At 32.1% G+C, this 26480-nt stretch overlaps 1 protein-coding gene across 6 annotated transcripts in view; it reads left to right on the top strand.

The window, feature by feature from the left end:
• Window positions 1-847: 847 nt before the first annotated feature.
• The window catches only part of LOC135134452 (orexin receptor type 2-like), a 185637-nt gene continuing 160004 nt past the window's right edge, over window positions 848-26480 (top strand). For all 6 annotated transcript variants that reach the window (XR_010281312.1, XR_010281313.1, XM_064063133.1 and 3 more), the window contains exon 1: window positions 848-1001. The gene's annotated coding sequence lies outside the window, so the exon portion shown is untranslated. The remainder of the gene's footprint in view (window positions 1002-26480) is intronic.

Genomic DNA, 26480 nt, shown 5'->3' on the forward strand with positions numbered 1-26480 from the left:
CAAAAATATCGATGACATCATAGTTCCCTTATAACTTTCTTTTACAAATTTTGTTTCGATGATACGATGTGTACGCTTCAGTACAACTTAACTTTAACAAAGTTTTCAGAAATTAATTATTTGCCCTAAAATAGCCCTAAACATCCAATCAAAATATGTAGGTAATTTTTAAACTTGTTGACTTGTTAACAACGTATCATCCTATAAAACTCTGATACAAACAAAAATATTTTAATAAGGTTAATTTTATTATGTTTTTTTGTTATGACAGTTGTTCCGTGTTTAACTTGTGACCAAAAACTGACGTAAGAATTTTTTTCATGACGCTCTCTGTGTCTTCATTAAGCATAATCCATTGCGAAACAAGACCATAAAAACCACCACAAAGTCCACACCGTCTCAAACCCAAACAGCAAAACACCCGACCGCATTCTTGGCCTTCGCAATCCGTTCCAAGGAAATCTTGTATAATCTTAACCTACACTATTGTTTTGATAAAGTCTAAACAACCGTTAAAAATAAGCCACCATAAGAGCAAACGAAAATAAGACAAGTATTTGAATTTGTGTACTGTTATGAATGACTTACAGCTGTCGAGTAGTGTGTGAAAACCTCTGTCAAAACAAAGAAAAAAAAAGCGGCGCAGTAAACGGCACACTGGAACGATAATTTTTTTCGAAAAGAGAAACAACTGAAACAGTCTCATAACCCTTGTCTGCGAATTTCCGGGCGGACCGGAATTCGTAAATGCGTTAAGCCCGGAAGAAAAGCTCTGGCGCGAGCGCACTGTACAGTTGCGCTATCTTCAAACGTTCGGTGTTCGCAACTCAGTTTCCGCACCGTCTTCGTGAAAGCGGCGCGAAAAATGCAACTGTTTTCCGACAGAGCGAAAGTTTAGTTGCGCAAATTTGAGTGAGTTCGTTTGGAATGTCGCGGAAGGATTTTTTGGTGAGCAATAGCGGGCCATGAGCTTCAGGTGGGACACTTTCGGGAGCTTTAAGGTATTTGTGGTTTTTGAAAAAGTTTCAGAGTGTGTGAAAAGAATGCTGCGTTATTGGCTTATTGGCCTTTTACATTTATATTATTGGGCAAATGTGAATGCGGAAGAGGTGACACTTGAAGTTTAATCAGTTTTTCAAAACTGTAAATTGTAAGTAAATTTCGAAGGATTTTGGGGCGGGGGGGATTACATTGTTTTTGAATATTTTGTAGACTTGCGCTAATTTGTTTCAGTTTATCTTTGCATCCATTTCTTTTGAAGCAAGACTAATAATATGCACTTCCGGAACATTTTTTAAGAAACCTATTAATACATATTTTTTTTAAAATGACGTCAGCAAATTTTCGAATGATAGGATTAGACTAATTTTATGCAACATTTAAGTAAAAATTTCAGGGAAAATAGCTACTATAACAAAAACGATAATTTGGCAAAATTGAGACTCTAGATTATTGTATTTATGTATGTATCTTTTAATTTTTAAATTTATATATGTATATTTATTTATTAATTGCGAAACCAACAAAGTGTCTATTTTTAAACAATTCTCGACAATTAACTGTTTAAATAAAGTAAAAAAAAATGTTGTGTAAAATAATTTATTGTACATGTGTTTCGGTACAAAGTGCCATCTTCAGACAGTGACAGATTTGTGATTCTATGGGTGTAAAGAATTTTTGTGAATCGTAGTGTCGGTGTGCGTAGGTTTATAACAGATATTAAATTTATGATAAGTTTTATGGTGACCAATGCTGAGATCTAGGAAATTAATTAATTATTTTCTATTTCAATTGTAAATTTAATTTTACTATGTAAAGAATTAATATAATTATGTAATATGTCCGATTCTCTACTAGTAGCATTAAATAAAACAAACAACAATGTGATCTGCATACCTAAACCAATCCATGCATTCTTTGCATAAATTATGACTGGAAATTAATAAATGTAGTAAATTAAATATGAGTACGGTAATTTGATCCGAAATACGTGTAGCAATATTTTACGAGAAAATATTATATAATCAAAGAAGTGTTTTATTTTGTTAAAAAGTTAAGTGTCTAGTTTGGTTAACTATCTCGACAAGATTAATGCCAACCAAATTAATTTACTTTTGCAAAAGATAAAACTTTGTTTTCTTAAATAGGACAGTTTGTCAAGTTAAAAAGTTTTTTGTAAGAAAAAGTGCAAGAACAACTTTAAAAACCGAATTTGTTTAAGATTCTATAGCATGCGGTTTTTCAATCAAAACGTTTTAAGTTGATGTAACATTAGTTTTTGACGTCTTGGCAACATTCGGCTAGTCCATCTGAGTGAAAAAAATCGAGCAAAATATTTAGTTTTCTATACTTAAAATGGATACCTGCATAAATGTATGGATACAACTTCTTCGAAACATATATCATCACTAACTTCTTGAGATGCCTACTTTTTGATTGGGAAGATTTGCCAACATAAAACGCCTTTTAAAGGAGTATTAATTTTCTTCATTCTGTCTTTAAACGTGTGTGGAATTTGGACACTGTGATTCTTATTTCTAAAAAAAAATATGTGATAAATATTCGTAATTAGTAGTCCTAAGTAGTGAATTAGTATCACATTATTTCCTAGGTAACGTAATAATGCTCGTAATTATAATAATCATAGATTTACATGCATATGCCGTTAAGTGTGCGACTAAAAATAGTCCCCACATAGTTACAGCATACGAAAACATTCTATATACATAAACGTAATACAGACAAATAAATAGTCAATTATTTATATCTAGTTTGTTGAATTTACATTATTGTAAACATTTTGGGATTAATGATTTTCAATATTTTCAGTCAGCTGTCTGTGCTAATACGGTTTAAAGCCATTTATCTCTAAAACGTAAAACAAAATATTGCTTAACTTCATTTTTTTTTTCAGAAACTTCTAAAACGTTACTTTAATACATATTATTATCATCTTCCAAATTACTTTAAAATTGAAAAGTATGTCGGAAACAAATTTGTAAATTAATAATTAAAATTAATTATTTTTTCTACTTCGCATTCATAACCGAACTATTAAATCACCCAAATTGGATATATACTTGGATTAAAGCCAGGATTGTCAGGCAAAGGGATTTGTCATAACATTTTGGTGAAAATTACTTTTACCGCTAACAGTTTTACTGTGACGTGATTCATCTAATTGCACCAGTGGAGCTCTAGAAGTCTAGAGCATACCAAACATATCGGGCAATTTTCCGTATTTTGGAAGACGTAATATTGTCTTCAACTTCACGCATTGCTGATAATAAATTATTCTGAATATTATTTAAACTTCAAATATTGCCACAAAATATCTCAAAATTTTTAAAATTCCAGCTTTTATTTTAAAATGAGAAAAAAAGTGCGAAGTAGAAAAAATAGTATAAAATACACGTTTGATAAGACAGTTTAGAGCAGTAGTCTGTTGTTTTCTGGTATTCGTAGTCTAAAATAACATACTTAATGTAAAATTATTTTTTAATATACTATTATAGCTTCTGTTTTTATTATAACAGGAAACACGTTTCTGTTGGTGGCAAGTATGGAATTGTTTGCTAAATAATTCCATGGAGGAAACTTTAAAAGAATTTTTGCCGGGGTCCAATTTTAGGAAATACAATTTTATAAATAAATGTAACAAATAACTATGCTGAAATGAATTCTTAACTACATCTTTTTATTTGGAATTATTCGTTTGTGTAATTCTGATTTTGAAACAGTGAATCTTGCGCTTTACGATCAGGGTGACATTCGACCGTGAAGCTGTTTATGTATTACATACAGGAATTAAAAGTTTTATGAATGTATCTGCCTATTATTATTAGTAGGTACCATAATCCTAAAACTCCGAAGTGAAATGTTCCAATTGTCCCTATTTGAGAACCAAACTTAAATATTGCAAATTACAGTACTTATTAAATGCAAATTTTGAAGTAATCCTTTTAACACTTGTACAATTAGAGAAAGAATTGAAAATAGTTCAGTAAGTTTCACAAACATAACATTGTTGAACAAAAAAGAATTCTTGACTGTCTGAGAGTTCTTTGACGATTTTACTAGATATACAAGGCGATTGCGAAATACATGCAAAAAAAAAATGGGGAATAGCTCACAATATGATTATGTCACTGGGTAAAATTCACGGTCCTAAGTAGTAGCAGTGTCTAGAAAAAATTATTTGAAATTAAATGTAAATTGTTGTACACGCCGCTGAACTGTTTTGTGACCTACATAATTACTACAATGAATGGAATAGAGCGAGTCGGATTAAAAACCAAAAAAGTGACTTTATCAGGCACTTTTTTAATCCCAACGTGAAAAACACGAGAAGGGCCAGTTAGCATCGAGCGGTCGGTGAAATCGGTTTATGGTGGAGTTTTCCCATGCAGATTGTGTCGATATGGTAATTGGTGTGGGCGAACATTTGCATGAGTGACAGAAAAACTCCGAGATCATGGTACCTTCAACTTCAAACTCACGATCGTGGCCGTGATAGGACAGAAAGAAGAAGTTGGATTTTCACAGCTTGTAGTGCATCCTACATTAAAAGAATACGGCCACATCCATACCATGTTGACAAAGTAAAGGGTTTGGAGCCCGCTGATTGTCCACGTTGTGTAACTCACTTTTTGTCCGATCAAACTCCACATGCTCGTCCAGAAATACGATTGCAAGAGACGGTTTTCGATAAATGTGTATCGGTTGGATGAAACAGTTTGTTTGTGGAAATCAACAGTGTCCAGAAATTATCGAAGAGCTTCAACGAGTGAAAGTGGTTTTTACCTATCAACACACCTCTTGCAACGCTCTGACGCCTGTATTGCTAGTCAAGGACAACATTTTCAACATTTCTTGTAAAAAGGTAGTAGCATTCTAAGTTGCTCTTATTTCTGTTCCAATAAACAATCTAAAATCGTTGTGACAAGGACCAAACATCCATCAGAATCAAAATTACCAAAAAACTTTCACATTGACCTTTAACAATGATGAATGAGTAAATGAATGAACGAATGATAAGCAGCAAAAAGTCGGTTTTACTTTTAATTGAAACTGAAAGTGTTTAGGTCGTTTTTATTCGAACGTTTTTCCAACTCTGTTTACAAGGTGGCTCAGTGCCTTCGTATCGAGGGTCGTTCATGGGGGTTTTGCCCCATTCGATTTTTAATTTGTTTTTTCTATATTTCGGCTCTACTAGGGTGGGGGATGCCGTGGTTAAATTATTTGCACTTATTTCGCAGTCACCCTGTATAAATAATCTATAAAACTAAGAAAACGATTACTTTGATCTCCTGAATTAACTTTTTGATTACCACTTAAATGGTAAGATGCTAATCAAAATTTGTTTGTCGTTCCTCAACAAAATTTAATTATACAATTATTCGAGGAGAAGTAATTAGGTTTAGACGTCGATGGAGGCCTTTTTAAATATTTATCATCATTAGTTACTGTTGAATCTCGTAGCATATGTTAAGTTAATAAAAATATTTAATTATTCTCATTAATAATTTGATATTTTCTGCTTCGTTAATAACACAATAATATCAAATGGATTACATCATGAACACAGGACGAATATTCCGTTTGAAACAAAGATGATGGTCACTTTCGAAAAAACTCGACAGTATTTTGTAAGCATAGATTGTCAAGTTAATTTGTGTGTTCCAAGTCATAATTATTTTATAGTTCCTAAAACTGATTACCACGTTAGAGATCTTTAAGTTAAGAGAGATTGATCTCGTGTCAGGCTTTACAAGCATATTTTAGTTTTTAAATTCTGATGTTGCCAAATCATTTCAGCTTTCTTGAATAATGCATAGATTCACAAGAATCGCAATAAGTGTTGCATATTTCATGGGTGGATACATAAACTTATGTGGTTTGTTACAGTGCTAATAAAATTGATCGTTAAATTAAATAAAGTACAATTTTCATATAATCATCGGAGTTTTTTCAAATAGAAGACCCTGCAATTATTAGTGGATCTTATTCCACTCTTTCTTCTTCGTATTTTTGTTAAGTATGTAAGTATTTAAGTAGAGTTGAAAGTCTCTGTGTTTTTTTTATTATTATTTTTTTTAACAGAAAATAGAAAAAGAATAAAACATTAAGATATTCAAAAATAAAATGCAAAAACTAAGATAGGAATACTTAAAAATTATATAATATTAAAAAAAATTATTTACGCTGTATATACTAAGAATCAATTTTATTGACATTATCACAAAACTTCTTACCTTACATAGCCAACTTGTGTTGGTATTTCAGTTAAATACACATAGATGTTAAAAGTAACTAAAGTTCTTCGTCGTATTGGAAGTGAAATAAAATATGCCTCTAAAGCTTAAGATGACATCAATCAGTGTATGTACAAGGAGTTTCATTTAAAAAATCAAGTTGTATGTTGCGCATCAGAAAAGGAACACTCTGTGTAGTTAAAAATAACTTTAGTTTATGCTGCTCCAAAAGTCCTACAATTCTGACTTCTGGTAAATCTTTAATGATTAATACGAATAATAATATTCTTGAAATAAATTTTCAGAACAGAATCAATAAAATGTCTATTGCAAGACAAACACTACAATTCCATAAAAAAGAATCCAAAATTCAAATTTAATAAAAGCAAAAAATACATGTATGTAAACGACATGTTCTCTTCTCAGTAAATATATCTACCATAAGTAAATTTGCTTTTAATTTTTAAGGACTATGATACTTAAAAGAGTGTGAGTAACTTAGTACTAAAGCGTGTGCTCATATTTAAAGAGTAACAGTATTCAGCTTTACAAAAAAAGCACGCTCTTTATAAAAAAATAAACTACTAGAAGTATTAAATTATCTTTAATGAAAAGTTCCCCATGAATACGGTATCGTTTGTGCCTTTTTTATTTTTTAAACGTGTCACGAAAATGTTATTTAAAAACCAATTGTGACAATTATTATTATTAGATAATTCAATTATCTCGAAACAGCTCACCTCATTATGGTGAAATTTACAGCATTCCGTGAAATTATGTTTAGTGTTGATGAAGATAAATATACACATATTTGAATTCATTTCAAATTCAGTGTCAGTTAAATTATTAAATTCACAACAATACTATTTAAGTATGAAAAGGGCTGATTTCGGAAGAGACCATAAAAGCTTTAGAATTGAGCCCTCATGCTATGACTGGGGAAGAGAAATGATATTTACCTCACCTGCCTAGTGAGTTTCACCTGGATTTTTGTTATTGTTGCTGCCACTTTAAGATATTGTTCTCTTAAAATTTCCAATACTTGTTTTTGATGAAGGGTCTTTAAATATACGCTATATTTCTGTGACAACTAATATTTACGACATATACATATTTATTGGACCTGATTCGGTAACTGTTAATTAAGTGCGTTAAATTTGCGTTATCATAACATCAACCGAAAATTTATAGACTAACAATACGAGATAAGAAGTTCACTTGTAATCCAATTGGTTTTACAAGTAAGACTTTAGGTATTAAATTTAATTTATTGCATGTATTTAATAGTTGATAATAAAATAAGTTCTGTATGAAATGTGTAAAATATACCTACACCAGAAGACTGAAAGTACAGTGTTAAATATAAACGGTTTTTTATAGTTGTTCCACTAATGAAACTCTAAGGAAAAGAGATACCTTAATTAGAACTATTGTAGAAGCTTTTAAAGAAGCTGAATGGCACAGTGATCTCTTGTAATTACTTAAAAGATAGATTAAAGTTGAAATTAGATTAAATCACAGTTAAAAGTAGATTTTTTTCTGAAGTGGATCTAACCGGATTTAATCGTCTAATTTCACTTATTTTAATGTATTTTTTCACGCACTGTAACCAGTTAGAAAACATTTTTGTCAATAAAAAATTTTGACATTCATATAAATATGTTTTAAGTAATTTTACGCGGGGATTGTCATTATCTCACATATATTTAACATATAGAGACTTATTTTGAGAAGGGATTTCTACTTTTACTACAAAACAGAAACATTGATATTACTAAAGAGTAGCACAACATAAATTAATTACTGTGTGTTCAACTAGAGTTGGGTAATGCCAAATTTTAAAATATTTTCCAATGTAAATTTCAAACCTAACTCAGTTTTATTCCAAAGTTGAGAGAGTTCTCATCATTTTATTTTCTGTAATCCTAATCATTTAGTTTAGTTGTAAAGTTATGTTATACCACTTTTTACCAACATAGCGCCTTTTTACATGTACGTTCGTCAATTAAAATACATTTTTCATTTTTGAACAGATCTCCGCTTCATTAGTTTTTGTTGATTTGGAAAATGTATTTTCCAATAATTTAAACTTAATTAAAGTCTCCTATTATGTCAATGTACACAATATTTCATCACACTGCTCTTAGTCAGCCATCAATCTGTTTGATTATTCAGGGTCAGAGGTACGAGCTTTCCAAATATTTGTTTCGAATATCGTTCAGTTGGAACAGATTTATGTCATACAACTTGTATACCGATACAATATTCGTTGTGTTCGCACTAATCGAAAAGTTCACAAATCAAGCAACAAAGCAAAACCAATTACAAATAGCAACTGCTTATTAACTAAAAGCGATTTTATCGCAATAAAACTTTTAGGTGTTTACATAGAAATTTTAACATTTGTTCTCGAAACGAACTCGCTTCAAAATACTACAGCTTTTATTTTTTATTTTGTTAAATTTACATCAAACTTTTTCCATCTGTATAAGGAAATATTTAATATCATTCATATGTAACTATACAATAAGATTTCGTTCGTTTTATGTAAGAGGGTTGTTACCGATGTATGAATTGTACTCACGTTTGATTGAAAATTTAATAATTCCAGAATGATACGCCTGAAAAATTCAAACATATGAAAAAGTACTTGACTGCCATCAAGACTAATGCTTTTCTTATCAGTTTTTCCACAAATATGTTCGTGGAATTCCAATACTGTCATATTATACTTCCTCATTTACACACAAATTAGCTGTCTTTGATCGTGATACGTAATGTAGAAGAACATTAATTTGTACTGTGCTATAATTTGAGTTGAGGTGGTGATAATAAATTTGACTGTTATCAAACCATGTATTAATAATTTAGTTAATCCAAGGACCACTCCAGAATCAACAAGTATTGATTTTCAGATTTTATTGCGTTGTGATAAATATTTATTTCCTTGATTTTTAACCAACTTTTAATATTAAATTGGATTTATTTCAACAAACATTCGATATGTTGTTTAATTTAAAAATATAGTTTTTTGTGTTTTTTAGTTTTGTTACTGTGTTACAATGCAATATATTGTCAGGTGCATTTATTTATCGTAGAATATTTTCTAATTTAATTTACCTTATCAAAAACGTAAAAATTTAACTATAATTTGTCTCTACGAAAAATGGACAGCTGGTTACACTTATATGGAAATTTTGGTGTACTTAAGCCTTCGATTTATTTATTTATACAATGAATAAACTGGATCCCATTATACACAGACTTTGTTTTCTACGGATAAAATTTATTGTTTTGCGCAAATTATTTATAACGAAATTTCGCACTTCCAATTTAAAATCGAACGAATAACCAGCGAAAGCGTTCTATTTATGAGACGTTTTGTTTCGTCGAAAACAAAATACGCACACACTGAAGTCATTCCGAGAACATAATTAAGACTAAAAGTAAACATCTTTTGTTGAACCTAGTATCTAACTGCCCGTTTCATTGTTGACTCTGCTACACTGAGTTAATTACTAGTTAAATGTAACTCAAAACAAATTGTAGTTTATCCTACACCTCCTTAATGACAGATTAAACGCTGATTTTTTATCCTCCGCTCTCGTTGAAAAAGAAGTAAAAATAAATACTGACGTTCATCGACTTGTTCCACGAATGAATCACGATTTCGATTGCGCGTAATGAGAAGAGTGAAATAATGAAAATCACGAAATTAATTTCAGTTAAAAATAGAGCCTCGTTAAATGCATTTCTAAAGAGTCAGCGTAATGACTCATTCTTTTTTCATGCGTAGGTGCGGTTTTCATTTAGTTTTCCTGGAAATCAAATTTATAAAAGCTCGAAAATTCCACGAATTCAGCAGAGCTTACTTATATTTTTTTTTGTCACGATTTATCTGATCGTCACTGTTAAGCGGACCAGCTCTGCTTCGATTTCGTCTGGCTATTTTAATATTTCCCGTAAGAAAGTGTTAATAAATCGAACACACAATGCTGTTTTCACACATCGATCGTTTCAAGGCAGATGTTACACAGATAAATATAGGATATTCGAATGTGTTTAATCGGAAGTGATTTATTTTGTTTATAAAGTAAATAATGGTGCGAAATTGTTAAATTGTGAGCTATATCTTTGGATTTTTATCTCTAATAAATTATATGAAGTAAACAGACTTTTATAAGTTATTTGTATTCTGTATCCTCCAAATTTTATTTATTGTATTTGCTATTCGATTTCATGAAGTTTAAATAGACTTACAGCTGAGGAAAAGCAGCTTTGCGGCGGTAATAATAAATAATATTCTATTAATAGATAATAATTTATTATTATTTTCAAAGTGATTCAAAGGCGATATTAAAGCCCGTTTTTTCTGAAAGGAAATCACAAAATTGAAGAATAAGACCAAGTTTACAAAAACTCAATTAAATATTTGATTACTATTAAATTTTTAACACGACGTTAAAGTACCACGTGATCGACGCTACGCCAATCAGACGTCGCTAAATGCATGATTAACTTAATCTCAATTAAAATATTCTATAAACAGGCCCTAAGTCTGAAAATGTTAATTCTAATTGTTGTCCATTTTTTTTTAACCGAATAATCAAAACTGCAAGAAAAATTATTATTTCCCCGAACAAGCTAGTATTTCGTCAAGATTATCTGAAAATTGGCATACACATTTTACGAGAAATGTGTATGAACAAAACCACGAAATTTCAGATAGCTGAGGTTTCGAACGATATTCTCATTCCTTATCGTATAAGTTATCTAGCGAGATTGGTTACAAATGAAAAAAAATCAAACGAAAAAAAAAACATGAGAGAACAGGTGAACAATAAAAACATATTTTTACCATTTAGTTTAGACCATTAAAACCTGTTTAAGCAGATGAGATGTAGGTACAAGGGTTGCAAAAAGTTGTCAAGTCCATACTCAATTGTTATGGAGATTTCTAATTAAGATAATGATATTAAAAAGAAAACGGCCGTGAAAAAAGCTAGACCGAGGGAATGGTAACTTGTGTAAAAAGACAATGTTTTAAGTGAAAAAACTTCGTATATATACACAATTTTCTTAATTATATATATACATAAAACTAGAAAACATAGGAGAAGAAAGGGGCAAGTAACAAGTAATCAATACAATATTCACTCTTCCAAATTGTTGGAGAAATATAGAAATAATCTATATTTACCGTTTCGTTGTTTTTTGGACAATAACACACATTCATAACAGTTTTCACTGAGAATGTCTGGAAGATGAAATTTTTAAAAACAAGTAAAATAGAATACTTGTGACCTAGGAAACCAATAACCTTTTCTGAACAATAGATCTTTTAAGTTACGTTGCAATATCATAGGTCAAATAAGCCACTTCTCCAAAATGGTATCCTGTCCAAAATGGTATCCTGCAAGGTTTAGTCATTAACATTACCTGTTATTAATAGATATATAAACGACATAATGAACTCCATTACTCAATCGATCAAAGCAACTCTCTTTGCTGATAATTTATTAGCGATTTACAAGATAAGAAAAAATATTCCGTTCTCTAAAGTTTCCCTAAATATGCTACAAAGAAACCAAGATTTATCTGGTCTCATTATAAATTTATAGAAAGGCAAGATGTCTGGTGTTGATCCTCATTTAAACTAGGAATCATTGTCTCCTCCATTAGATTACGAGTTGAAGAAAATTGTTACTTATTTTCCTTAAAACCAGTTTGGAGAATACAGTTATTTTATCCAAACAATAGAATTTAGCGTTTTATTCTTCGTCCTCACCTACAATCAGCTTGTCGTAAGTAGTTTGTGAACCATAAATGATAAACGGGTTTAAATATCTTCGATTATCATATATAACGCTTGTTTTTTTATGAGAGTTAAAATGCATCGTCTTCGGGGGTTCGCTTAATATAGGTTCTCCTCCTGAGTGTTACTTACAGTTTCATATTAAATTTTCCTCTTTGTAATTTAAAGAGCCCAACATGGAATTTGCAATCTAGAAATAAGTCTCTTTATGGTGTTTGTTTTTATCAAGACTTAACTTTTTTCTACAAATGCACTCAAATCGCCAGAATGCAGATGCAGATATTTTTACAAGTCCCTTCGGTTACGTTTCCAATTTTCTTTTACTGGAGCATCTACTGAATTAAAATTTCGCTTCATCATGTGATCCACGTTAAAAGAAACGATTACACTTTATTCCATCTTATCGCAACTGTCGATAGTTTAGCTAAAGAAGCGTCTGGATGAATTCTGGTCTAATCCGACAGGTTACTCTATTTAGATTTTAAAAGTTTTGTGTCTTTTTGCTTTCTATTGGTTTAGCGGGCATAAGATTACTATGCAGCTCGCCGAGGTCTCTAGTTGGCTCTCCTTTGCCCCTGGTAGTAAATATCAGGTCATTTTCTGGAGAACCAAGAGGTCACTCATCACTTTAGCTAACCATCTGTTTAAAAATTTTATCCCAAACTGCTAATGTAAATTGTTCTATATGATTTCAGACAATTGCTACAGACCTACGTAGTTGTAGTTTTGTTATACTTATACTTATATATGTATACTATACCTGATACCAGGAATGTGCGATAGTTTTTAGGCACCTAAATTTCGAATTTTTGCTTCCCGAGAGTAAGCTAAGGAGGTATAGCAAACGAGTCCATCGCACGAATGGTCCCCGGTTTTGTGGCGACAAACTCATGCAAATGAAATACATTTTTACGCGAAATTCTTCCGAACAAGCACTTGAAATTAAAGCTTGTTATTATTGCTGAGAACCCATTTTTTCCCGTTGGTTATCTACATATTAGCTATTTGTGTATTAAGAGCGCAAAATTATACATTGCCGATTGAGAGAGCGCCGCAATCTCTCGAAATCGGTAATGAATTTGCACTCGTAATACACACAAGATTTTTTCTACAATCAAGACAGTTTGCACAATAATTAAAAACGTCCCACTTTAACAAAAAAAATAATTTTATTAACAATAAAACTCAAAAATTTGTATAAACCAAAGTTTGTTTACCTGTTGCTATGGAATGAACTGGCCAGTGAATATTTGATTAATTGGTTTAGCGAGCGTTTTGTACATTTTGTCGCGCTTGAGCGACAAAGTGACGTTCCTCGGAAAACTTGACTTTTGCGTTGTCAAGTCCAAGCGTCAAATGCCTACTTTCTATATCGATTGTAGAAAAAATATATTTTACATTGTTCGTATTTGTGCAATTTGCGCCCCTACGGCGCAGGGACTGTGTGGGTGTTATTTATGCCTCTGGTTTTCACTTTATAGAGGTTAACACAAAACAAACATTGCAAATCTAATTTTATAATTTTTCAAAGAAGCGGGATTTGTTGCACTGGTACTTCAGAAGCGAGGAAAGTTCTGTCGAATTAATAAACTTCAAACAATTTGTTAAGGTTGTACTTTTGAAATATGTAATCTGTCAATCATCTAAATAAACTAGAAAGGCCAAAAATGTGACAAGTTAGCAAACTACAACATAATTTTAACGGAAAAGTTTATTCCTATTTTGGAAATCTCTCGTCCAAAAATTAAAAAAAAATACAGTAGATGTAGTTTGTTTACTGTGGGTGCGAACAGAGTGCGACGAAATTCCGGTGGGACGGGACGGTCCGGAATCTCGCCGATAACGTGTGGTGGCGGCGTACCTGGGTGCCAAGCCTTGAGCGGGCTAGTGTCGCTGCTTTAAAAACACGTCTGCGGCGACCTTCACATCGCCGGGGGTGGCGCCTACGGTCAAGAGCAGCGGTCGCTCTCCAGGGAAGGGGGCGCCGAGATTGCTCTCAAGCCGGAGACACAGATCTCAGGTGGTGAGCGCCCGCGAAAACATGAGAATAAAATAAAACGGCAAGGAATATTTTAAATATTAACAAAGGTTTATTCCCTGCCACCAGCTATACGGCTAAAATAATACTCCTAAATCTTACGGCTAATCTTAATTATTTACATCAATAAAACAAAACAAGAAAAATAATAACACGTCCGGCACGATCGTTCCTCCTGAGCGACGACTTCCTTCAAGAGGAGCTCCTCCTGGGCCTGGGGGTGGCGACCTTGAAACTGGAAATCGCGCGAAGACGCTACAGCGACCTGGGAGGGGAGCGCGGTGACGGTAACTACAGAAAAAAAAACCGGTGACGGTGGTACGGTTTTTCGCTCGGGGGCGGCGATTCAAAAACCGGTACAAAAGCGGGCAGACGACCCAAAATGTACTTACGGAGGTGGGAAGGTCAGGTCGAACTGCACTTCTGCCACACTTTCCAAAAACTTTTCTGAACACAGCCACAGTACTTTTTCTCTCATGAATACTTCAGGCCAGAATTCTCTTCTCCCGCCGCGGCGGCGCTCTCGCGGTACGCGTCACGGTTTCCGGCCCGCGAAAATTCACTTCGTTACAAGAGTAAGAAAAATAGCTTTCTGTTTGATTTTCTCACTTATATTCAAGATTTCTTAAATTTGAAACACAGCTTCGTTTAACGACTGATATACTGATATGTCGATAATATTGTACTGTAGTTTCGATGGCTCTCAAAATCTGAAAAATAAAAATTTGACAAGAGTTACAAACTATCGATTAAACTGTGCTAAGAAAGGAATTAATGAAAATTGTATAAAAAAGGATTCATTTTTTTAAATTTATATCTGTAGTAGTTTTGAAGAACTTTCCTCTTTATTCGTATAATAAATTTCTTTAAAATGAATGTAATGGATAATAATATACAAAAAACACCGAGTTATAAATTTAAAATGTTTGATCACGTCAACCAATAGGTTCCACGTACCAAAATATATTTCTATAAATTTGGGAACGCTGTCGTTTTATATAATAGCTATTTATGTTACTAGTACATAATGCATAGATTTATTGGACGCGTCCCGTTATGGCCGAGCGAGCGAAGCGAGCGAGGCTAATAAAAGGGCAAGTTCAATAAAAAGCATTATGTACGTGTGACATACATAGCTTTATATTTGACTCAACAAAAGAATTTATTTTTTGCAACTTTTTCACCTTCATTTTAAAATTGTTTATAATATTTAGTAGGCGCTGCAGTTGTCACTATCATATGAATTGTGTTGCAGTCTAAATTACTTTACTTCCTCTTGTCTTGTTAAAGCTCGTTTACTGTCGTCTGAACTAACTCGGTAAATTAGCCTTTACACGCACCCTGCCTGTAAAGCGTTACCGTGGCAGCTTTACAGGCACCTTGCCTGTAAAACGTTATCATGACAGCACCGGAATCAAACACACATTCGCTGCGTCGGCCTTTTTCTTAATCTCACTAATACTGTGCTAATACTAACGTTAAAATCACCTTCAAACTCTTCATCTTCATCGATTTCCACAATTAACAGAGCTCAGAAACAAAATTAAACTATTTAAATTATTAATCGAATTTACAAATTGACAGTCCCGTTATTTTCAAACAATTCAATTTTCCATAGTTACCGGAGCAAACTATGAAAAATAACTACAATTTCTATGACTGTAATTTCAAGTAAAATTTCTAGAGATGCCAAAGTTGTTCATTTTCAGGATTTTCAGCAAGAGGAAGTAAAACGTTGTACGCGGCTCGCTTGCAACTAGCCTTTACTGGGGCTCACCGGATTACAGAGCTCGCTCCTACGTCGCTCGCCCTGCAAACATTCCGGCTCGCCCGTAAAGGCTAATTTACTAAGCTTGCCACGTAAATAACTATTACAGTCCAATAAAGTGATAGATTATGGACTGTTGGAAGTGTCATAAATGACATCGTTATGATGGAGTCAAACATAAAGTATTTTTATGGGAGTAACTAATTCTAAGCTGTTTTTGGCTTTTTAATAATGCCTCTGTGTATTGGAAAACAAAAAAAGATGGGAGTTAGTAATACACCCTTGTCTCACTTTCTATCCGCAACAATTTCTAATGTTGCTCTTACTTTTGGATTTTAAATACCTACCACAGTAGCACAGTACATTACAGTACACTACAGTGGTTAGGTGTTTAAAATCCAAAAGTCCATCCTCTTAAAACTTTACAGATAATCGGCTAGTGAACCCTAAAGGTACTACACAGCTTGTTTAGTATATCCATAAACTCTTAACAAATTTAATGAAGTTAAGTGTCGAAGAAACATTGTTGGAAATGGGTGGAATGAAAAAATATCGACATTTATGAAAACTTTTTCTTCATAAAAAATGAAACTTTATCCATTAAAAGTGCATATACTAATAATTTATGAAGCTTTGATGTGTTGAGTCATTACTCCACCACCGCTTTACATTCTGCATTTTAATTATAAAGAGTAATACAAAGTGTTGTACACAGAAAATATTGAAAACTGTTTTCGCTTTGATGTTTATAAACGCAGAAATTTGTAAAGACGCTTCGTTTTATCTATCAAAAGAGTTCAATATTTCTACAAGAAAAGGTCTTTTTAAGTTTTCTCTGAAAATCTGCCCGCATAATAATTTTATTGTTTTGAGCGTAGAAAATATTTCCAAAATCGTTTTTGTTTCATTAACTAATTAATCTAATATTCACTGCTCCAACTAAGTATTTTCTGTTTGACATTAAATACATGCAATAATTTTATTTCACGCGGGGTGTATATGCCTCACAAGCTTTTGAAATGCCGTCGCATTGAATTTCATAGCTTTAAATACCGTATGTGCGACAATGCAAATGGTGGAAAAGGGTCTGGTGTAAAATTGGAGCCTGTTTACAAAGCTATCCACTAGAAGATTTTCTGCCAATTTAGAACGAAAATTTGAAACGCAAAGCTGATAAAAGTGCTTTTAAATTTAAAACAATTGCAGAGGTTTTCTGTCAATTTAAAAAGAAAAGTTAAAACCCTAAGCTGGTAAAAAGGCTTTTGAATTAAAAAAAAGTAAATATTATGATTCCATCCCGTAAATGCTTTAAGAATATAGGAAATCTTTTTGAATTCAATTATTAATTGTTACATACAGGGTTAGTATAAAGTTCTGGAACGATCGCATAACTTTGTTATTTGAAAAGTTTTTTTCTGAAATTTGAGTTGGATATATAGTTAAACATTGCGATTTGATTACAACATTTTTCCTTTTTTATCGCTCTCGGTTCGACAGAGAGGGCCGCCTACTTTTTTTTTAATGGAACACGCATTTTTTGACATTTTCTGAAGTAGTATAAAAAACTACTTTTAGAAATTATCAACATGTTTATTTCTACTGATACAAAAATAGAAAAAAATTCACAAAAAAAAACCTAAATTGTAAAATCGCACATAATTCATTGAGGCATTTGGTTGATGGATTATATCACTGCCAAATTGTAGACGGAAAACACTTTGAACAATTATTATAGTCTCACTCGTAGTTTATTATTTATTAGTATTTTGAAAGATGACGTGATTTTACAATATTAGGTGTTTTTTTTTGTATTTTTTTTTTGTAATTTTTTGTATCAGTAGAAATAAATATGTTGATTATTTCTGAAATTTGTTTTTATTCTGTATCAGAAAATGGAAAAAAGAATCTGGGTGTTCCATTAAAAAAAAGTAGGCGGCCTTGTATGTTAAACCGAAAGCTATAAAAAAGAAGAAATATTGTAATCAAGTCATGATGTTTAACTATGTATCCACACCAAATTTCAAAAAAAAAATCTTTTCAAAGAACAAAGTTATTCAATCGTTCCGGAACTTTATACTATAACCCTGGATACGATATTATTAGTTTGATTTGAAAATGGATGTAAATATTTGGGATTCTTTAAAGCTACTAAAAAAATACAAAAATGTATTTTGTAACAAATCATTATTAAATATGTACGCCCAAGAGGAACTGTCGAACAAGGTTTAAATTTTGCACATCTCTTTCGTTCGTGATGAATGATGATACTGAAGGTACGGAATTTCTGACGGACGTTTTTTAGAATTCGGTTATGCAGAGGAAAATGTATTTGAGAATTAACGAAGTAAACAAAAAATTATTTATAAATTACATAAAAATTCGACAAATAAATTACTTTTAATATCATTTTAAGAAGCTTTAATCTACTGACCAATAATATTATTCCCGTATAATTTTTGCAAACGATGTTTTTAAATATTACTAAATAAGTGGAATAATATAATTAAATGAATATATTTTATAGATTGAGCAATTTGTCTTTTAAAATGAAATATTCGGAAGACGCGTTAAGTTTTAAGTCAAGTACGGTGTGCACATTCACGTATTTCAAAACTTGGAAAAATCTCTGCATATTATATGAATTAGTACATAACGCAAAACTGTTTTTTAAACAGTTTGTCAACTTTAATTAAATGTCTTACAAATACTGCTGTAAATAATTTATTTAAAGCATTTACAACCTCGACCAAGTTTTACAGCCTTTTATCTCGTAAGTAAAATGTCCTTTTTCGAAAAATAAATACAGTCTTAGATAAACGTAGAACGGCAATAATTAACCAACCTTTTAGTATTTTAGCATAAAAACATGTTTGAAAAATGTGGCCAATTAGAAAAGTGGAAAACGAGAACCTTTTTTAGATTGTATATCTAAATTTTTTCGGGTAACTCCAACGCGAGAAACGAACACAGTACGCACCCACTGTTTCAGTAGTAATTAAATTATCCCTGATGGAGATGTAGGCAAATATTGTATTTTAGCTTATAACATTTGACAACGTTTTCAAATAAGCTTCGCCACTTCCTCCCCATACTTCATTGGGTTATTTATTATCGTTGCTGATGTGTTCCGTCAAGTGGGCAAAAAATATCGTTAAAGCCGTTGAAATAACGTCTTGAAACATTCGATCATTTTTAGAATATCACAATGTTTTCCTTTTAAAATTTGATGTTGAAAATAGAATATTGCGAAAGGCTCGGAAAACTAAAAATTATTTCACATAAAAAGTAAGCTAAAGAAATTATATTATTAAACATATATGAAAAGATCACTTAAATCTCATGGAACTTCTTCCTTCTAAAAGTTTAAATAAGAGTAGTAATTTATTATTTTCTAAAACTATTAAAATAGAAAATTGGTCGAGGTTTATTTATTCGACAGAACTTTCTTCGCTTCTGGACAACGTAAAATATTTTTAAAGCAGACAAGCAATAGAAAAAATGGCCTCTCAGCAATAATAAGCTTTAATTTCAAGTGCTTATTTATACATCGGAAGAATGTCACGTAAAAATTTGACAGAAACGGGATACTATTTTTTCGTACTTTAGGGGTCATGAAACGTCGCGAAAAGTGGCTATTCGTCCGATGGATTCGATTACTATACTTCCTTAGCTTACACTCGGAAAGTAATGAACAGGCTCCTCATCTTAAAAAAATTATAATCATGTATTTAGATAAATACATTAATTAGTGGTAAAATAATATTTTGATTAAGAATTCAAATAAGTATATTTAATATCTTTGAAGGTGTTAATTATTTACAAATAGAAACCACTGAACTGAATGCTCAAAATTATAAAACCGAAACGAACCACGTTGTACATTTTATGTTCAGTGTTATCGCCAAATAATTCATGGAGGTCAGACGAAAAAAGAACCTAATTTTGCCTCTGGTCTTCTACTAATGGGGCTGGTTTGGAGCGATAAACGTCTTTCGAGTTTGATGTAATAATATGATACTTTTCTAAGTGTGTTGCTGCTCCTCCCCACTTAGTTGGCTTATAAACAGTACAAAGCGATCAGGTGAATGTGTTTGCGATTTTAATATTGATAATAATATTAATAATTGATTCGTGGGCTAATACTGGTTTGATTAAGATTGAAGAAATTTCTTTCTTATCCTAACAAAATATTAGCAATGTCTGGGTATTAGTCCAATCTTACAAATATTAAAAAAATTGGCCGAATATTATTTCGACATAACTTCCCTCGCACCTTCGATTTTTCGAAAAATTATAAGTTCTGATTTGCGAATTTAATTTTTTCAAGATAGGCCTTATGAGTTAAAATAAAGATATTCATGTAATCTTAAAGTAAAAGTGAAGAAGAGCGTTACGCGTTTGGTTCAAGAGAGTTTTCCCATTACAAAATTTTGTGATAACATTGTCAACATTTTTGCCAGGACACGTATTTGAATTTGAATAGATGCAGTGTAATAAAACCAACAGTACTGTAGTGCCAAATATTCGAGAATATGGAGTAAGTCGTTCGTCGTTTAATCAATACAGCAAACTACCTCATTCGTTAATTTTTTTTGAGTCACTTTGATAAACTACAAGTATAGTAATAGAATTTTGTACATTTCACATAGGATTTATTCGGCAAAATTTTAAATTGACGTTTACAATTTTTTGGGAACAGATACATTTTTATAAACGATTGACCATAAATACAATAAGATTAAAACGTTTGCAAGATTTCAAGGAATTCATTTCAATGTTTCAGAGTTTAATTTGCTAAATTTTATTATGCAAACTAGATATTTTTTTCCAAAAAAATCTGGATGTCTAGGGTGGAAACTCAAAATTATATACTACTAACTACAGGAGTATCTTATTTTATTAAAAAAAATTATTTACTCTTGTAAATTTTCGAGATGACGTCATCACATTGTTGGTGGGGACAACTAGCTAATTTTTGGTTGTTGGCGTTTTATGATAATATGATACTGCTAATATACATACAAAATTTGATAACAGTCGGTCCACTGGTTTCGAAGATTTTTGTCTAATAAAAATCCGAACAGACGGTAGACAGACAGACACGCAGACAAACAGACAGACAAAGAGACAGACAAACAGACAGAGAGACAGACGCAAACGGAAAACCTATTTCTTCGGATCATAAGAGGTCGAGAAAACATAAGAGTAGGGAGTCGGTCGATGGACTCCATTACAATACTTCCTTAGCTTACGCTCGGGAAGTAAAAAGAGAAGAAATTAAGACAAATATTTATATTTTAGAAAATTCAAAATGTTGAATACTACCACCCCAAAAATTCTGGCAGCGTCGCTCCATTCCAATTAAGTTTTGATGAAATCACTGCCCTCATTCATCAGTCAGCGGTCATAAAAAGACAAACAATTTTTAATCTGTGGATAGCAACACTTTGAAAACTACACAACATATCTCAAAAAAATTATTTGTAAATTTTATTTTATTTATAGATTTTCAGACTGCTTTCTTAGTAACAGATAAACGTTAATTAACACTAAGTTTAGACAACCCTGCAGCTTGATTACAGAGAAGTTAAAATAATACATGTAATTCTGTTTTGTCGACCCCGTCAGCGTACAACTAATTTTAGAACCCATATATATATATATAGGGTTTCTATAAATGATTATAGCGTCGCAGTAGGTCATGTAAATGTGCGGCCTCTCAGATTTAATTGTACGGAGATCTGTACTAAGTTCCCAAGGACGCATGACAAAGACCACAGGCATCTGCATAACTGGTTACCTAAACGCTTCATATCTTTTTAAAAAATAAAACTAATTCTGTCGTCTTCGCTGATTCAATAAAAGTAATTCCTTTCGATAAAAAGAAACTAATTTTATTGCGGTTAAACATCACAGTAAATATTGAAAATGTTCATCATTTTGTTCAAGGCATATATTCACTCTCTTTTTAATTTCAAAAATCATCCTTTTGTCAATACTTTGGGCCCGTTGTTCAATTGTTCAATTCTGCTCAAGTCGTCTTAAATCATTAACAACTTCCTCAGATACTGAAGTTTTTCACGAGATTTCTCTTTGTTGGCACTGCCATTTCGAACAAATTTGTTGATTATATCTCTAATGTGAGCCTTTAACGATGTTTCTTGAATTATTAAATGACGGTATTTGGGTTATAAGCGGTGACAGAATACACACTCTCTTCATTGCGATAACAAGACATAACGATGAAAGTGTCTTGTTCAACAGAATAAACCATTTTCACAGTCCTCTCTTCCTGGCACAATAACAAAATTTTCGTACGCAACCACCAAGAATTTTGAAAACAACTGTTTTGTTGTTTTGAGCTTGAATCAACGAGAATTACTGTAATTTGCACTTGAAAAACATTAAAACAATAAAAACGACGACTTTAAATGACAGGGTACACCTGTCATTAGACATTAATATGACAAGCTGACAAGTGAGAACTGTCATAATACGCCATAATTTCAGCGAGGCGGAATTTTTGAAAACCATGGCCATTTTGTCAACGGTGGAAAAATGTAAGTAATAAACTCGTGTTATGAATCATTACTCAGTCTTGATGAGTCTGAACTAAATTAAGTTTACTTAAATAACGGATATAATTAAGGTCGGAACCATTTACGTTAAATCGGAATTTCCGCAAGAAGTTTTGCTAAAAGTAAAATAAGGTGGACCCATTTTCAGTGCTTGCAAGTAATTCAATTACAATGTAATGTAACGAGTAATTGTAACGAATTACTTTCTTTGAATAATTCAGTCACTTTACAATCACTTTTTGCAATTAGTTTTAACCGAAATACTCAAAAATGTTATTTTGTTTTTCGCTAGGAATCGTTTACCTGACTTGCTGGGATTATTATTAGAGAGCGGATTTCTGTCGGGCTAGACAAGGCCAAACTCGGTACGGCTCGTACGGGATGGGAATTCATTGCAGTTACCGGCTGCACTTCGTTTATTTGAGATTAGAATAACGCTGCTTCGTTGCACTCTGCTGTTAACTCCAGTTCTCATTTACTTAGCCGTTTGATTAATAAATCGTTAATTGTATTTATGGAATCAAGTGACAATTAAATTCAGTGATTACCTATCACCCGCTACTGAGTCCCGGCGATGCAGCGCGTCCCCACCTATAATCGTGACGTAGCCCGACAGAAATCCGCTGTCTAATTATTATACCTGGTTCGTCCCCACAAAGAGAAAATTAACCAAGTAGCGTGTTAAAATCAAAAACGAGGTTAGCACAGAATTTGTTAAGAAACCAGGTAACGTCTTCATCATTTTAAAGGTGAGCTACAGCATATGCCAGAATAGGGAAATACACATAAACTTCTGCCCAACTTTTTCCCAAAAGTCCGATTGTAATAAACTTCGCATCGTTGAAACGAGCGTAAAAACTCTACCCAGACTGCTTTTCCGTTTTTTAATTTTGTTGTCAAAAAAAAACTACAATGCGTTAAAATTGTAATGAATGTGAAATTATCTGGTTTTCGCTATTTATGTATCAATTTTAAATTTTCAAAAAGTTACATTGGTAGAAATCGTATTAAAAAATCCATTGCACATTACAGAAATAAAATATTTTGATAAATAATTGAGTAAACAGGGGCAGAATATTTAAAATTTGTGGTCAAACAAACTTGAGCCATTTTTCTGGTTCACTCAAATCTATAAGGTAACCGATAGAGCCCGTCCTTTTAAACTCCTCATAATCCGACAATAAAATTTTATGAGAGTATCCAGCCTCTAAGGTTTTCTAAATTTAATATGTAGGTCACAACGGCAAGTAAGAGGCAATTGACCACATACTTTTAAGTTTACATTATCTTGTAGCCCCCTTCTAAGTATTTAGGAACATCCTTTTTATTAAAGATTAAAAGATTTGGGTCCGCAGGTAATTATCGGTGGACTAATATTTATATTAGTCCAAAAGGTATAAGGTTATATGAACATCATAAAAGTAGTTGACCGCGAATAAATACCCCCTTTGTGTGGTTCGCACTAAGCTTACCGGTTGGCAATAAATCCTCTTCTAAACATTTCTTACTCACATTTTCAGGGCTGGCTTTCAAAGCGACTGGTTATTTCGGACCCCTTTGTGGCTGCAGGTAGTAGTAGTAGGTAGTTAGATATTTAGTGAAAGCCACCCCTGAACGAACCGACAGCAGTCGGTCGAGCTGCACTGGACACGTTATTTACGACCTTAAAACCTTTTCTACTGTAAACAACGAAACTTCGACACAATGGGATAATTTTATGATGTCCATATAACCTTACAGATTTTGGAATACTTTACGATAGATTTACATGCAGCCAATAAGATATTTTGAAATTTCCCACCAAGGCAAATTTTTGTTTAAAAGTTGTTGCAGTTGGCATCGAACTTTTATTTGTAGCTAGAGTGGAATGAAATTGGGCGCAAAAGAATTGGCTCTTCAATTTTTGTTAAAATATGTAACATGTTTAGTGTTGGCACGGATGTTTTTAAGACAAAACGTCATGCCTTAGCTGACAAAATTTTGAATATCAATTATTATTGAATTTAAATTATGAATATAGTCCTCTTGCGTGAAGTATTTAGGTATTTATTTTATTTACTGATGTGAATATGTGACAAATGCGTTAGTAAAACTTAATAAATTACTCACTGCCTTTTTCATTCTAACACGTTTTTTCTTGATCCTTTGGACCCTTACAACAAATATCTAAAGTTGTGTCTTCATCAAATTTTCCAAAGTACAAAAAGTAATGCATTGCTTTTTAAAAGTAATGAATTCCTTAAAAAAAATTATTTGTAATTGTAATGAATTACTATTGTTACTGAATAATGACGTAGGGTTCGGAATTTATGAGATTTGCATATCGATGACTGTTCATACTACACCTAAATGCTTTCGGATCTAGGGGAATTAGGTAAATAGGAATTGATTGACGCATATTAAATTTTGCATATTTTGCATATATCAAGATTTTTCACATATTTTCATATCTTCTGTATATTTTCACATATTTTGTCAATTTTTAGATTTTCAAAGCATAACGCGAATTTTTTATTTCATGTCGGCGTTTTTAACTTCTAGGTCGAAATCTACAAGACAATGTCTTTGGTTAAATTTCGAAAATTGTCAACAACAATCGAAAATTTCAAAATGGGGTGTATTGAAAAATTGTTCAAAGTTATATTTTGTTATCAAAGGTAGCTAAAATACATAATGGAGATTCTAGTAGTGAGTTAACATAGAACCAAATTTAATTAACGCTCTTAAGTATGCACCCATAACATCAATGGATGCAGAGAGGAGTTTCTCTACCTATAAACAAATTTTGTCCGATAGGCGACGTAACTTTTTAATTGAAAACATATAGTTGCAAGTTATAACATTAATGCAGCCATTTAAGTGTTTTTTGATGTATCATTGTACTCGCTTTTAAAATATGGCACAATATTGTTTTAAATTAAACCTATTAGACTAATGGATACACTACCAATTTATACTCACTAAAAAAAAAGTACAAAATGTGTGCATATTTTTATAAAAAATTTGTATATTTTCGTAAAATTAAAACATATTTTGTTATTTTTTGTACACATATTTTGGCCAAATTTCGTGCATAAAATTCCGGACTCTAATAATGAGTAATTGTAATGCATTACTTTTTAAATAATTGTTCCCATCATTGCCCATTTTTCTTTCAAGGATTTCAATCAGTTTGTAATGTAATTTTTTCCACTAGTGGCGTAAAAGTGCACCATTATTACGCTTGTCTGGAAGTAGTGAATTCGTTTTTCTCTTCCAAAGTCAATAATGATAATTAAATTTGATCAAGGTCTATAACAAAGATTGAGGTTACGTAACGCTTAACAACCGGAAATTGGCCATTATTACCAGATTTTTGAAATTATTTTCACGAGGAATGTAAAAGTGCTAACTGCCATACCAGCATTTCGGGAGGGGTACATAATTCATTATCTGACGTATTTCCTAAAAATAATAACATCAATTAATTGATAATAATTTGAAATTACAAACCACATTACAACCCAACTTTTTAAACGTTGTACATACGTAGTGAAGACCGTTATATACCTCACGCTTATAACCCTCGACGCTTTGCGTCTCGGGCTCTAATCTGCGTTCGGTCTACAATGATTGTCTTCACTACCTTGGCGTCTAATACACTATTTTTTACTTTAATAATTCGCATTATTATATTTTTGTCGTTAATGGTAAGAATGCCCATATATGAATTCATATTTCACTGCATTTAGCCAACAGACGGAAAGTTTTATATTTCACAGGCACGTTGAGCGATTTAGAAAACAATTTTGGTTTTGTTTATTCATTTTCAAATGGATTCTTTCATTATACATATATTATCACAAACAGTGGCGTCCGATATTCATTATTATTCCTTTTTTGTACTGTACTCTTATCACTTAAGCCATTCATAAATTATAAGTGTATATAAATAATTATTTATTATATTATATTATAATGTTAGACTACCTTACATTTTGCCTCTGATTGGCATTCGAATGTGTCGCAAGATTTTTCCTGTCGTTAT

Source organism: Zophobas morio, unplaced genomic scaffold (genome assembly GCF_036711695.1).
Source record: "Zophobas morio isolate AGI-343-1 ecotype UQ-CSIRO unplaced genomic scaffold, CSIRO_AGI_Zmor_V1 ptg000023l, whole genome shotgun sequence".
In the NCBI taxonomy this organism is placed as follows: Eukaryota; Metazoa; Arthropoda; class Insecta; order Coleoptera; family Tenebrionidae; genus Zophobas; species Zophobas morio.